Consider the following 15540-nt stretch of genomic DNA (forward strand, 5'->3'; position numbering starts at 1 on the left):
AGATTCTATGACACATGCAAGTCAAATTTGGAATAGAATCTATGATGCATCATAAGATTCCTCAACCCACTTAAAGCCAAGAATCTATGACGAATAAGCCAAATAGGGACATGCGTAAGAGGTAATAATATTTGATTATGACAAATCTCAGCCAAGTGTCGAAGGAGAATCCACAAGGTGTCACATCCAAGTGTCATGAGGAAGCAATATTTTATGGAATATTTGAATTAAAAATCCTCTTATTCCACAAAATAAGAATTAGTAGAAAATGGATTTAATGATGAAAAATGGAACTTAGGAAATTAAGAATTTCCATGGTTTGCAGATAATGAATCAATTAATTAATAAAATTAATTAATTGAGGATGATAATTGGGAAGAATAATTAGAAGGAATAGGATTAAATTATGGGTTATTTAATCCTATAGAGAAAATTAACAGATGATTGGCCAAATTGATTAAATGAATGCGACTGTATCCTTTGATGAAAATGTGACGATGATGGATATCAAATAAGATGATGAAAAGGTAGACCAAAACCATGGTCAAATTAATTGATAGATCAAAATTGATAACATGCCAAGGACACATGACATGAATAAATTGATATGTAACATTTAACTGACATTGTAAATGCTACAAGATTGAAATTGATTGATAAGGTTTGATCACAATAACATCGATGGACATTGTCAATATTATTAAAATGGTTGATGATGTTGTGATCTGACATTGAAAGCCTCAACAATGTCAAAGACTCAATGACATGAATGATAGTTTGACCTAGCACTGAGAGCCACGACAGTACTAAGGTTAGGTTGGTAAGATTGATAGGTTGATAGATTTCCAAGGCACTGAAAGCCACAACAATACCTAGGAGTCAGACAAATGATGATTGATTTGGGATGTTTGATATGTTTTGGGTTGATTAGGATCGATTTTGAGTGATTTTGAGTTGATTTGGGGTGATTTTGAGTTGATTTAATATGATTTTGAGTTGATTTGATATGATTTCGAGTTGATTTGATATGATTCCAAGTTGATTGTATATAATTCTGAGTTGATTTGAAATTGATACGAAAGGGGATACAAATGACAAAATATGGTCAATTTGGCCAAAAGATTGAAGTTAGTAGAATGAGAAAATGGGACAAATTAGTATGAAGAAGTGATGAAGTCATATATGCAAACCATTTTTGAGTGTCTATATTTTTCCCCTCTTTGATACAATGTGATTTAGAGCATTGTATCAAAGAATAACTGATGAGAAAGCTACAACATGCCCTAGTAGGGATGATATATATGGGTGCCCCCTTGAGAAATTGACTAAGATAAGCATATGATAGGTCAATTTATCAACAACAAGAAGACAAAACCATAGCAATTGACAGATCATAAATCAGAGCTAAGATGTGAAAGTTATGAGGTCTAGAGTGCAAAACAGGGTCAAATAGGAGCCCTAGAGTGATTGCATGAGTTACCACTCAATAAAGACACAATATGATTAAAATTATAGTTCATGTTTTTCGTAAAAAAGATATGAATCCAATGCAACTGACAGATTGCAATTCTGAGTTAAAATGCAAAAGTTAGGGGCTTCAGAGTGCAACATAGGGGCTTCGGGAGCAGTTATGGGTATCCTAGGTCCCCATTTGTGCCCAAAACTCAACCAAGTGTGTCATTGACACACTTGGTAAGCCCAAGTGCACCATGACAGTACCAAGTGCGTCAATGATGCACTTGGGAAGCCCAAGTGGTCTCAGAAAGTGAAAAATGTGCCCAAGAAGGCTCCGGGGCCCAAAAATAGCCTGATTGGACTCAGAATGACCCGAAATTGTGCGTGCATGGCCAAAATGATTGAATGATGTCATAACATGAGGGAAATCATCAAAAATGGTCATATTTGGTCAAATATGATGAGAAAAACATCATACTAAGGTTGAACTAGGTGGAAAGCCACATAAATTTGATTGATAGTGTAGGATGATGCAAGAATGCATGAATGCAAGATGAAGATGATTTGGTGAATCAGAAGACATGATCATGGTGATGGAGAATGAGATGAAGAAGAAATATGAGATGAGGAGATGTTAGTATGATGGAAATACTTTTGTTTCAAAAAAGTGCACTATATGTCAGATGGAACTTTATTTTGATATGGCAAACAGAATGCAACACATCATGGCATAAAGGGCCAGAGCGCGAATGCAAGCCTTTTGCGTAAACAAGCATGATGCAGATAGAGAATGACCTTGTCCTTTCTAAGGCATATGTACATGACCTAGACTCTCAAAGGTACATTGGAATAGACAAAAATAGAAAAAGATGACCATGAACCATCCCAGCTAGTCTCATAGATTAGTTTTATATCATCGAGTGGCATAGGAACATGATCAAAGAAAACACAAAGCAAAAAATAAATCACTCACTAAACAACGTGAGCCAACAACTATTCTTGTCCATTATTAAATTCTTGTTAATTTTTTAGGTGTGTAGATAATGTTTGATAGGTTGATAATGTGATAGCATTGTTTGTGGATTCAGTTGATAAGTTCATAGTGATCTGTTGGATTGATTGTTGGTCACATTGTCTATATAGGGTGATTGTCTTGAAAGTGTAGTGCTTTGGATTTAAGGCTGCAAAGTGCAAGTGTTTGCTCAAAAGGGGTGGTTTTCCACAGTGAGTATGTACAAGGTTTATTGCAAATTTTTGACGGGTTTTGTGATTTTTAGGGTTTTTTGAGGATATTTGATTTTTTTTGCACGACTAGTTTCTTCAGGACATTTTATGATTTTTAGGGTTTATTTCAGGATATTTTATGATTTTTAGTGCTTTTTTCAGGACATGTTATGGTTTTTAGGGATTTTTTTTGGATCATATTTGAATGTTTAGGATTTTTTCAGGACATTATGTGATTTTTTTTAGGATCGTATTTGAATTTTTAAGGATTTTTTCAAGACATTATGTGATTTTTATAGATTTTCTCAGGACATTTTATGATTTTTAGGGATTTTTTCAGGATCGTATTTGAATTTTTAAGGATTTTTTCAGGACATTAAGTGATTTTTATAGATTTTCTTAGGACATTTTATGATTTTTAGGGATTTTTTCAAGATCGTATAAGCATATACAAGTGTTAGCTCCAATCCTTACGCGATAGATCCAATGGATAAAAAGCACTTAGGGGTATGCCCCTAGTTCAAATTCAAGCTTATGCACCATGTAGGTAATATGCCCCCAAAGAAGACGCAAATTATGTACAAAGGCTAATGACAAAGTGTGCGTGTAGACTGGTGATGCTTAAGCAAGGTAACAAAGGATATTAACCAGTTCATAAGCCATGATAAGGGACCAAGGATGTCTTGCAATATGAAGGATATGATCGAGGAATGATGGACGGGGAAAAGACCAGATGGAATCTTGATAGATGGAGGAGCAATACTGATTACACATGGCGCCTGTTTGCCAAGTTTTCACCATGGTACTTGCCCAAAGCGCCTGTTTGCCAGGTTTTCACTTTTGGACGAAATTTTTCTCTTGACTCAAATTTTTGTGCCAAGATGCCTGTTTGCCAGGTTTTCATCAAGGCACCCTTCTTTTTTTTTGGTATTTTTTTCAGGACTTTTAGATAGAATCAAGTGTAATACTTGCGAAGATGCATGCTGTTGATGGACATGGGCAATGGTTCACCTTCTGGAGTTGCAAGCTGATATACTCTGGATCCAAAAGATGCAGTAACTATATAAGGTCCTTCCCAATTTGACTCAAATTTGACTTGTTTTTCTCTGTGTTGTTGTGTCTTGTAATTCATCTTTAGGACCAGATCACCTACCTCAAAATGACGACCTCAAACTTTCTTGTTATAGCTCTGTTTGAGTCAATTTTGGTAAGCTTGCAAGTGTGTCAGGGCAGCTTGTCTTCATTCATCAAGCATTTCTAGCTCATGAAGCCTAGATATTTGGTATTTTTCATCATCAACAACATCTTGTAGGGATACTCTTAATGATGGAATTTCAACTTCAATGGGAAGTATGGCCTCAGTACCATAGACAAGAGAGTATGGTGTTGCACCAATAGGAGCACAGACACTTGTTCGATATGCCCAAAGAGCTAGATTTAGCTGGAGGTGCTAGTCTCGGCCCGAATCATTGACAGTCTTTTGGAGAATCTTAATGATGGTTTTGTTAGATGCTTTTGCTTGGCCATTTCCTTGTGGATGGTAAATACTAGAATATCCATGGTATATGTTGTACTTCTTGCAAAGCTTGTCTACATCTTTGTTTTGAAATGGGGTACCATGGTCACTAATAATAGCCAAGGGGACTCCATACTGACATATGATATAGTTTAGAATAAACTTGGAGATCTGCTTGCCAGTGGTGAAGGTCAAGGGGACAACTTCAACCCACTTGGTAAAATATTATGTTGCCATGATAGTGAACTTGTGACCATCAGAGGATGGAGGAGAAATAGCTTCGATAAGATCAAATGCCCACTGTGAAAAGGGCCATGGTGATATGACTAGCTGCAATTCTTGTGCTGGTGCATGGATTAGATTGCTATGTATCTAACACTTATGGCATATCTTGGAAAAGTCATGGGCATCCTGTTCCATGGTGGGCCAATAATACCTAGCTCTGACAAGCTTCTTGGCTAGAATCAGACCATTGAAATGGCCTCCACATATACCTTCATGAACCTCATGCAAGGTAGTTTCAGCTTCTTGTGAGTCAAGGCATCTGAGAAGGGTTTGGTCAAAAGATCTTTTGTAAAGGGTGTCACCGATGATGACATATCTAGTGGCTTGACGGATAAAGGCTCGTCGGTCATTTTTGGATAAGTTGAATGGTAGGATATGGGCATGTAGGTAATCGTAAATGTCTTGATACCAAGGAGAGTTGGGACCAAAAATTTTACACACAAAACTCAGATTGGGAGAGCTCGAATGCTGGAATCAAAAGTTGCTCAACAAGGAATTCACAACGTTCCACATTTTGAGGCATATCAATCATAAAAGCAATGGTAGCCATAGCATCAACTTGCTTGTTGTGTATTCTTGGTAGCTGATGAAAAGATATAGTAACAAATTTGGACTTAAGGAAGTCTACCATCTGCTTGTAGGGCATTAGTTTATCATCTTTGGTTTCATAGTCATCATTGACTTGGTGGATGACCAACTGGGAATCCCCAAAGACTTGTAAATGTTGAATGTTCCATTGGATAGCTATCTTGAGTCCTATGATTAGTGCCTCATATTATGCTATATTTTTTGTATAGTGGAATGCAATCCTATATGACTTGGGGATTATGTCTCCCTAAGGAGTGATAAACATAATGCCAACTCCTGAACCATTTCGTGTATGTGATCCATCAAAATAAAGCTTCCATTTGTTAGCTACATCCATGTGAAATATGGCTTCATTTGGAAAGTCTATTAACATGGGATGATCATCTGACATAGGCACTTCTGCTAATTGATCTGCTATCACTTGCCCTTTGATTGCTTTTCTGTCTACATATTCTATGTCAAATTCACTAAGGACCATGACCCATTTGGCTAAGCATCCTGTGAGAGCAACCCTACTAAGGAGATATTTCAGTGGGTCAATCTTAGAGATGAGCATTGTTTTCAGATGGAGCATGTAATGTCTAAGCTTTTGGGTTGCAAAGACAACAACAAGGCATGCTCGTTCAATTAGTGAATAATTTAGCTCATAGCCCACAAGTGTTCTACTGATGTAATATATGGCTCGCTCTCTTCCTTGTTCATCATTTTGCACTAGGAGAGCCCCTAATGCTATATCTGTAGTAGATATATATAAGATAAATGGTTTTCTTGGAATAGGAGCCATTAAAACTAGTGGATGTAGAAGATAATCCTTGAGTTGTTGGAAAGATTCTTGGCACTGCTTATTCCATTGAAAGGATACTCCTTTACGTAAGAGGTGTTGAAAGGAGTGACACTTATCGGCCAATTGTGCAATGAATCTATGGATAGACTGCAATCTTCCTTGTAGCCCTCTTAGGGTTTTTAGATTTTTTGGAGGAGGCATGTCAAGTATTACTTTTACTTTCTCAGGATCCACTTCAATGCCTCATTGAGAAACAATGTAGCCTAGGAGCTTTCCAGAGACAACTCCAAATACACACTTTTTTGGATTTAGACGAAGCTTATAGCTTTCCATTTTGGTGAATATCTAATCTAGGATGCCCAAGTGTTCTTTCCTTTTATAGGATTTTCAAAGCAAGTTATCAACATAGTCTTCCATGAGGATGTGCATGAAATCATGGAAGATTGTAGTCATTGCTCTTTGATATTTTGCCCCAACATTTTTAAGACCAAATGGCATGACATTCCAGCAATATGTTCCCCAAGGACATGTGAAAGCTATCTTGTGTTGATATTCAAGGGTGATTCTTATTTGATTATAGCTAGGAAAGCCATCCATTAGTGATAACATCTCATACCCAGCTGTCATGTCTACAATGATATCTATGTTTGGTAGAGGAAAATCATCCTTGGGACATGCCTTGTTAAGATCACAAAAATTGGTGCATATTCGGATGCCCCCAGAGTGTTTGCTTACTGGTACTAGATTAGATATCCACTCTACATAATCAATGGGTCTTATGAAGCCGACATCCAATAGTTTCTTTAATTCAGCTTTGACAAGGAGAACAACTTGAGGATGCATTTTCCTCAACTTTCGCTTTACTAGTTTCATTCCTGGTTTTAGTGGTAAGTGATGAAGGACTAGTTCAGGATCTAATCCGGGCATATCTGTGTAAGACCAGGCAAAGTTGATCTGCCTCTCTAGAAAAAATATAATAAATTCATCCTTCTCTTCTAGTGATAATGAGGCTGCAAAATGTATGATTTTGGGGTTGTTAGGAGTTCCCAGATTAATCTCTTCAGTCATTTCCACAAGTAATGCCAATTTTTCCTTTAATGGGAGTGTGTCCAATCTTCCATCCTCAAGCGCCTTAGAGAGGTTTTCACCCTCGGATACGTCCTTTATTTTTACTTTTTTATGGTCTAATGGTGCCTTTTGATTTTCACCAAGAGACCTATTTGTGTCTTTTTTGGTTATTTTCTCAATTTTGCGACTGGAAGATGGAGTTGAATCCCCAAAATATGCCATGATGTTTAGATTAATGGAAAATCCAGACTTGTGATCACCTTCTAGTACATCTTCACAAAACTCAAAGAATTCTGTGATGACATCATCATTTTCAAACTGATCAAACATTGGTGGTCCTTGTTGGTCCCAATCAATAAGTTTAGGAAAAACTAAGGAAATGCCATCATCGGTGTTGAATAAGCTTTGGTCCAAGGTATATATATGGATATTTGCTTTAGTGATGTCATCGGGATCATATTCAGAAGCAGGAGGGCTTGGATCCCAGAATGTTTCAATCCAAGGTGAAGAATTGGTTTGAGTGACAGGTGGATTAACATATTTATCTTCCATGGGTAAGCTATCTGGGTCCGCGAACATATGGTCAAGACCAAGTGAGGTATCAAGATTGTCAACGTTGGATACAGATTGGGTGGGTTCAGGTTGGTTATTCTCAGATGCCTTGTCATCGTTTGAAGCATTCACCTCCTTAGATGAGGATGACTCGGTATTAGAAAGACCCAAAACAAATGGTTTGAATTCAAGTCCCATGCTATGAGGTTGTTCTGATGCAGTGATAGGTTGAAGAATGCCTTGTTTTTGGAGTCCTAGGCCACTACATCCATCATATCCCTTTTTTTGCATGATGGTGAATCCAGGTCCATACTTGTTGGGGGATATAGGAGTAATTTCTTGTTTTTCTTTAGCCTTTTCCATCCATGTAGAGGTATTTTCATAGACGTGTTCTTCATGTAGCCCGCCTCCACTAGTGAATGCTATAGAAGGTCTATTTTGAAGTGCAAACTTAGGCTTGTTTTGTATAAGCTGAGGTTTACCATATGACTTGGGGGATAAAGGAAGTTTCCCAATGTGAAAGGCATGAGACATGGAGTACTCACCGTAACCTTGGTCTTGTATTTTAAGCTTTCCTTTGGATGCAGGTGTGAGTGTGGAAGGATCAACATACTTGGAGGACTCTAGTGGATTTACTACATGGTTTGTTGGGACTTGGTATGTAGTGGTTCCTCTAAGATTGGCACAGAACTGGAAGGGATCTGGATCACCAGGGATGGTTACCTCTATATTATTATAGGAGAACTTTAGGCATTGGTGATATATAGAAGGAACCACTTTCATAGCATGGATCCATGGGTAGCCTAGTATCATGTTGTAGTTCATTTCTATATCTAGGACTTGGAATAAAGTGTTCTCTGTAGTTGGACCAACTCTGATAGGTAAGATGATAACCCCTATAGAGAAACACTCACCATCATCATAGGATTTGATTGTGATCCTTCAAGAGGGATCCACATCATTTTTAGAATATCCCAAACCTTTGACTACTTTAAGTGTATAGATATTCAACCCCGCTTCTCCATCTATCAAGACACGTTTGACTTTAACATTGCAGACAAAGACTTCAAGGTGGAGGGGATCATTGTGGTTAGATTTTTCCTTAGGAACATCTCAGGGTAAAAATGTGATATGTTGTGACGTGGATAGGTTCCCAACCATGGCTTGGAACTGGGCAACATCCATGTTATCTGGGACTATTGACTCTTTAAGGGCTTGCTCCAAGATCTTTTGGTGTTGGGGGGATGCACACAGGAGGTCCAAAATGGATATTTGTGTAGGGGTTTCACCGAGTTTTTCAACAAGGCTATAATCAGCTGAAGTAGAAGCAGTAGGTCTAGATGGGGGTATAGGTCTAGTAGAAGCAGTAGGTCTAACTGGGGCTCTAGGTAGGGTAATCTTGCTATGGCATGTAGTGATAGAACAACGAGGGTTTTTAGCTTTTAATATGAATGTGGATATGCGAAAGTCAGACTCATTAAAGAAATTGATGGTGTAGTCATAGCTGGTACGTGTGTAATTCACATTACCTTGTGAGTTTGAGTTTGAACTTGAGGGTTTCTCTTTGTCATGATTACCCAAAGGATCTTTGAAAATAGTGTGATTAGAGTTGGATGCTAATAGTGATGGATCAACTATGATGACACCATCATCAATAAGGTCTTGTATTGCATGTTTCAGTTGGAAGCATGATGAAGTTTTGAGTCCTTTGGTGCGATGGTAATCATAATACTTTTTGTCATCCCACCAGTCAGCTTTAGTCAATGGTTCATCTTTGATTGGGGGTAATTGCAAGAAGTTATTACTCAGTAACTATTGTAATGCAGTCTCAAGTGGTATCCCCAATGGTGTGAATTTCCTGTCTTTGGTTCTAGGATGTCTTTGAGGTTTATCTTGTGTGGGAGTCTCAATTTTCTATTGTGGAGCTGATGTTTGATTAGAGGTTTGTGAATTTGTAGGGTTTACACCTTTCAAAGTCAATTGAGGTTGTGCTATGCTAATTGTGCGAGCATCCACAATACCATCATTAGTCACATTCTTGTTTTTGGAGAAAAACTTTGCCTTGTCATTAAACGAGTTGGTGTTTGTGTTTTCTTTGTTTATCTTGAGGACTCCCTTATGGATAATAGCATCTTCAATACTAGTCCCTTTTTTCATTAGTTTAGAAATGGTGCTTGGACTCTTGATTTTGAGTTCATACATTAAGTCTGGGACTAAGTTTTCAATGCACAAATGTACTTGTTATTCTTCAGGGATGTCTAATGAGCATTGACTAACTAAGCTTCTCCAACGCAGTAAGAATGTGAAGAATGATTCTCCTGTCCTTTGTTTAGTTGAGCACAAATCAGAAAGTGTCACCTCATTTGTGATGTTAAAGGAAAAGTGGGAGATAAACTTATCTGCTAGCTTTGACCAAGATTTGATATTACCAGGAAGTTTGGAGTACCACTCAAGTGTAGGCCCACCTAAAGAACAAGGGAACAATCTCATAAGGTAAGTGGGTTCATCACTAAGTTCAGTACATGAGGCACAAAATTCTTGGACGTGATCAATAGGGTTGCCTTTTCCTCAGTATTTTACAAACCTTGGAGCTTCAAAGTGTTTTGGGAATGGAGGCATATACAAACTTTTATTGAATGGGTTAGGACGTAGGTCCCTTTTCATATATAGAGCCTATTTCTTTTGGACTCCCAATGCCTCGACTTGTTTGGAAAGTTGTTTGAATTGTTGTAATAATTCTTCATTGGGGTTTTGCATGATGGTCTTTCCTTCAAGTCTTTTGTGTCTATGAGTAGACTGTTTGCTGTGGTGAGAACTATGTCTACTTGGTTCTGACATTTTTGTGTCTGATGAGTCTGATGAAGTCTCGCTAGGTGGTGGAGGTATGTTGGAACCTCGAAGACAGAAAGGTCCCTGTTGTTGGGGAACTCGTTGTGGTATTTGATGTGGCATTTGTTGTGGGATTGACTGCGATTGTTGTACCATGTGTTGTTGTTGTGTTGTGTGTTGTGGTTGTTGTTGGGATACCTTTGTTGGTTGTATGTGAGACCATGTGTGTGCTTGTTGTTCTAGAGGTATTTTTTGAGGTTGTTGTGGCACATGTTGTTGTTGTAACAAATGTTGCTAGTATGCGATTTTTTGCTCAAGGCGTCTTTGGTATTCCAACTGTTGCTTGAGTTGCTCTTGTTTTTTAGCAAACATCATTTGTTGTTGTTGGAATTGTTTTTGATAAATTGTGTGTAAGTCAAGTGGGTCCACATGGGATTATGTGTTAGGAATGTAGGATGTTTTCCCCACTTGTGGTTGTCATTGTTGCATTTGATGTTGTTGTTGATATGTGGGATGTGTGTCAAGTGGATGTAGACTTGGTTGTGCCTTGGAAGTGTTGAGTCCTTGTACTATTGTAGGTTGTTGTTGTCATGGGGGTTGACTAAGTCCTTGAGAATTGAACATCATGTTTGTATTGTTGTTTTGGTACCTTTGTGTTTTAGATGTTCCTACTTTCGACATCATATTGACTTGACTATGAGATGTGTCCCTATTAAGAATGGGTGTAATATCAATAAGACTTTTCCTTTGTGCATCTATAGGGATGGTTGCACTTGATGTTTCACATGTTGTATTTATGAGAGGCTCCATAGTGTTTGATGTCGTAGCACAGGGTAAAGTTAGAAGCAAAGGTGTGCTTTGTTGATTTTCCTCCAAAGAAGGTATGTCTGGCATCCCTAGAGCACGGGTCCCTTTAGGTGCATCTTGTTGTTGCATCATGTGACTAAAATCAAGTCGTAATGTCCTTTTGGGGTGTTTAGGGATTGGTGGTATTTCATCAAACAAGGGGTTGACATTGATGTGTTCAAATGTACTTTGGAGGATTTCAATTGTTGGTTCTTGATGGGATCTTATAGGTGCCATTATTGTGTTTGAAAACTCCAAAGGTTGTTTTCCCTTGTCTAAGTCCAAATTTATCATGGGTTGGATGTTTTCAATTGTTGTGTTGGTTTGATTTTTGGACCTAGGACCTTCCAAGTTTGGATTAAATTTGACAATTTCTTGAGCTGCCAAACGTTTGAAGTTCTTGCGAAAACCTTTTTCTTGACATGCCCTAGTCATTTCTTCATCAGTGATGCTATAATTAGTGTTAGAGTCATCACTTAGGTGTACAATACCTTGTTTTATGTTTGATGCATTAGGTTGGTTGAATTCAAATGAATGTGATTGTTCATCTTCAGGTGAGGTTGGTACACTTCCTTCTCCTGGTGGCATTGACACGAATATAGGTTCAAAGTTAGGACTCCATTGAACCATCCCATGTGTGGGGGAAGTTTTTGGAGGAAATATCATGGTAGGTTCATTGTTCAAGGTTTTTTGTGCCATAGCTTGATTATGAGGATCTTGTGGATACATATTCAAAGGGTCTGATAGTAATGGTTGTGATGCCTCAATTTGGTCTTCGTCAAAGGCTTGTTGGATTTTCTTTCTCTTTCTTTGTATTGGATGAGGTTTTGGTTGTGCTTGTGCCTTAGAAAACAAAGGTTGATAGAGTTCCTCTGTCTCTGAGCTGCTTGTCTCCTAGTAAGTGCTGGCATGATACCTAAGAGTGAAAATGCAATGAAATTTTTGAGTGTTTTGGATGATTTTAGAGTGGTGGGTATGCAAGATATGAGTGTTTTTGGGATTTTTAATTGTTTAGGAATGTTATGCAAAGTGAGAAAATGTTAGATAAATTATGGTTTTGATGTGCAAAGTGTAAATGTCCTAGGGATGTTATGCAAATGCAAAATGCAAGGTGATGTTTTGAAGTTTGACTAGAGGGGATGAAAATGACTCTAAGGTATGCAAAATGACAATTAGGGTTATGTTTTGGACTTGTTAAGGATGCTAAAGGTTGATGTATGCAAGGTATATCATGCAAAGGATGATGTTCTAGGGTTCGTAATGATGTTTGGGACATGCAAAATGAGGGTAAATGCTCAAGAAGGTAATTTGGTTGATGAACAATTTGATAGGGTTTGGTGTTAAGGATTTTGATCAATGCAATATGAAGGGGATATACCACTAGGGTAGGTCAAAATAACATTTTTGGATGCTAGGGATATGATTATGTTATGAAAAGGGTATATGGAAATTTTTGAACTTAGATAAAACCTTTTGAAAGTATTTTGTTTAGGAGTTTAACCTTGTGATAAAGGACTTTGGATCTTGACCAAAAAACTAATAAAAGACGAAAAGATCAAATTGATAAAAGATGACAAGGTCAAATATATAAAGACATAGACATATTTTGACCAACTAAAATGATAAGAAAAGATAAAAAGACTAGTCAAGATCCATTATCCGTCAACACTAGGAGAATCTCTAAGACTCATACCTTGTTTAGATTTTTGACTAAATTCAAAGGTTTTGGGGGTTCAAAATGACGTTTTGAGGACTCAAAATAATGGTGATGCTAAGTGGATATGTGATATAGACAATGAATATGATGCAAAAGGGGATTTTGGGTGCAGGATACAATTTTGGGTCAAGTGTAGAATGGATAGGTCTAGAGGCTCCTAGATGCAGTTTTGGGGTCCTAAAGTGCAGTTTGGAGGATGAAAATGGTCATGTAGGTACCCAAGTGCACCCTAACAATGAAAAGTGCACCCTAATATTACCAACTACATCATTGATGCACTTGGAGCCAGTTTGGGCACAGTTGGTAGTTTCTGGGTGCAGTTGGTAAGCTAGGAAGAATATTTGCTGATTCCGAGGGGTATGGTTACCAAACTGACATGCCAGGAAGCCAAGATGCTAGGGTTGATGTTGGGATGGGTTGGGAGATGAAAAATTAAGGTTATGATGTATATAATGATGTCTTAAGTGAAGGTGATGAAGATTAGGTGTTGTAGAATGCAGATCTAGGCAAGCTAGTGCAAGGGGAGCTAACCAGGTACCTAAGGACACTGTTGAGGCCCCAAAATGTTATCTGAAACCCAAAACTGGATCTCAAGACAACCAAGTGCACCCAAATAGTGCAGAATATGTCAATGATGTAGTTAGGGCCCAGTTGGGCATAGTTGGTAGTTTTTGGGCACAGTTGGTAAGTTGGGCTAAAACTGAGGCAATTCTGGAAGCTATGGTTTCAGGATTGATGTCACAGAGAGGTAAATGGTAGAGGACAGTGTTAGGGCCAGTTTGGATGCTCAAAATGATGATTAGGACACCCAGAATGATGGATAAAGTGGCCAAGATGATGAATAGGTATGCAAGGATGCAAGGTGGTGAATGCAAAGTGCTGATTCTAAGATGGGAATGCAAAAACTAAGGAAAGTAAAACTGAACCTAAATGGATGCAATAAGAAAAGTAATAGATACTAAATGAGGACTAAAAGGTGCAATATTAAGTCTATATGATGTAAGAATGAAGCCTAGACTAGGGTGAATGCAAGTGAAATCTATGCAAGTGTGAGATCTACATTTTGCCAAGCACATTTAGGAGCACAAGTCACCATGTTTTCCAAGGTTCGAGTGTGTTGAATCAATGTTTGAAAAGTTTGATAAAGGTTGAAATGTTTTGGCAGTGTGTGAGGTTTTGAAAACTTCAAATGATATCCAAGGTGTAAATTTAACAGTTTGGCTTTTATCTTGATTATGTTTTACACACACGCAAGACACATTAAGACAAGAATAGCTGTTGTAAAAAGTTACCAAACACACCAAAACCTAGGCTTTTAGGATTGTATCCACTAAATTCCTACTTGAACTAAAGTTTAGATGTGCTTATCTAGAGCGAACAACCTAGGATCTTGGCACCACAAGCTCCCCCTTACAGTGCACTCACTTCTCGAGGCTACCAAGATTCGCTTCCCAAGGGACTGTTGCCTCTACTAAGGACCACGAGAATGTAGGATGTCTTCACAGGCATGGGTGACCCCTTGAGCCAGTGGATAGAAAGGATTTTGGCCACTAAAACACAATTTTTAGTAAGGGCATTCCGTTCGGCAAGTGAATGATAAAATTTCGTAGAAGGTCTCCCAGCCCCAAGAACCAAGGTTTGACACACCACAAGGGTACTGGAGGAGAGCTATCACGCAGCAATTCCGCCGACACAACTTTCATCGTAATTGAATTTTATATAGTAGTTGGAACGTTGATCTGGCTTTGGCCCTTTACCGCTCTAAGGTCGTCCCTTGGCATACCCAATATCGAGTATCTTGGTCCAAGGTAGGCCTCCTATAGAAATTACACGGATTTCTTTTACACCCAAGATCCATGAATGGTGAGGGGAGAGGATACGTCCAATGCAAGTCCTAGGGATTTAACACTGTAGACACACCAGGTAGAAAAGAAAAAGGTTCTTTTTAAGAACCAAACGAAATGTTATCTAATCTAGGAAATCCACACACATAGTTTTGAAAGACACACAAAGTCTTCGACAACGTCCTGCAAAGCACACATTAGTAGTTTGTTATGATCATATCTTCATCCAATGATCACCACACACTGCAAATAGACCATTAGTAACACAAAATCACCTAATCTATGTCCTAGAGAGTGATAGGAACTTGAAATGCAGATTTTGATTGATGCATGTGCTTATTGTGAACCTAAGTGTGTTTCGACAGTGCAAATTGCTCCCCAGAAGGAAAAAATGGCTTTGTACATCCCCAAGTGTGCCTAGATAGTGAAAACTATGTCAATGATGCATTTGGGGCCTAGTTGGGTGTAGTTGGTAGTTTTAGGGTGCAGTTGGGAAGTCAGGTGCAGGGTGTGGGGAAATGGGTGCCTAGTCAAAACCCAAAAACTGAAATTTTTAGAGCTACACTCCCAAGTGCACCCAAATAGTTTAGACTACATCAATGATGTAGTTGGGGCCCAGATGGGCATAGTTGGTAAGTTGGAAATAGCAAAAAGAGGCTTTGGTGTCTTCTGGGCTCCTAAAACTGCTCCTAGGGGTCCCAAGTGCGCCCTGACATAGCAGAGTGCGCCCTAGGGCAGCAAGCTAAAAAAATGAATGAAACAAGAGAATATAAGTGTTTTTCTAGACCCCCTAATTAATCTAGGTGTGAAAATTAAGAGAAGATAGTCGTTA

Source organism: Cupressus sempervirens, chromosome 10 (genome assembly GCF_028749045.1).
Source record: "Cupressus sempervirens isolate cs-2001-9-10 chromosome 10, ASM2874904v1, whole genome shotgun sequence".
Lineage (NCBI taxonomy): Eukaryota > Viridiplantae > Streptophyta > Pinopsida > Cupressales > Cupressaceae > Cupressus > Cupressus sempervirens.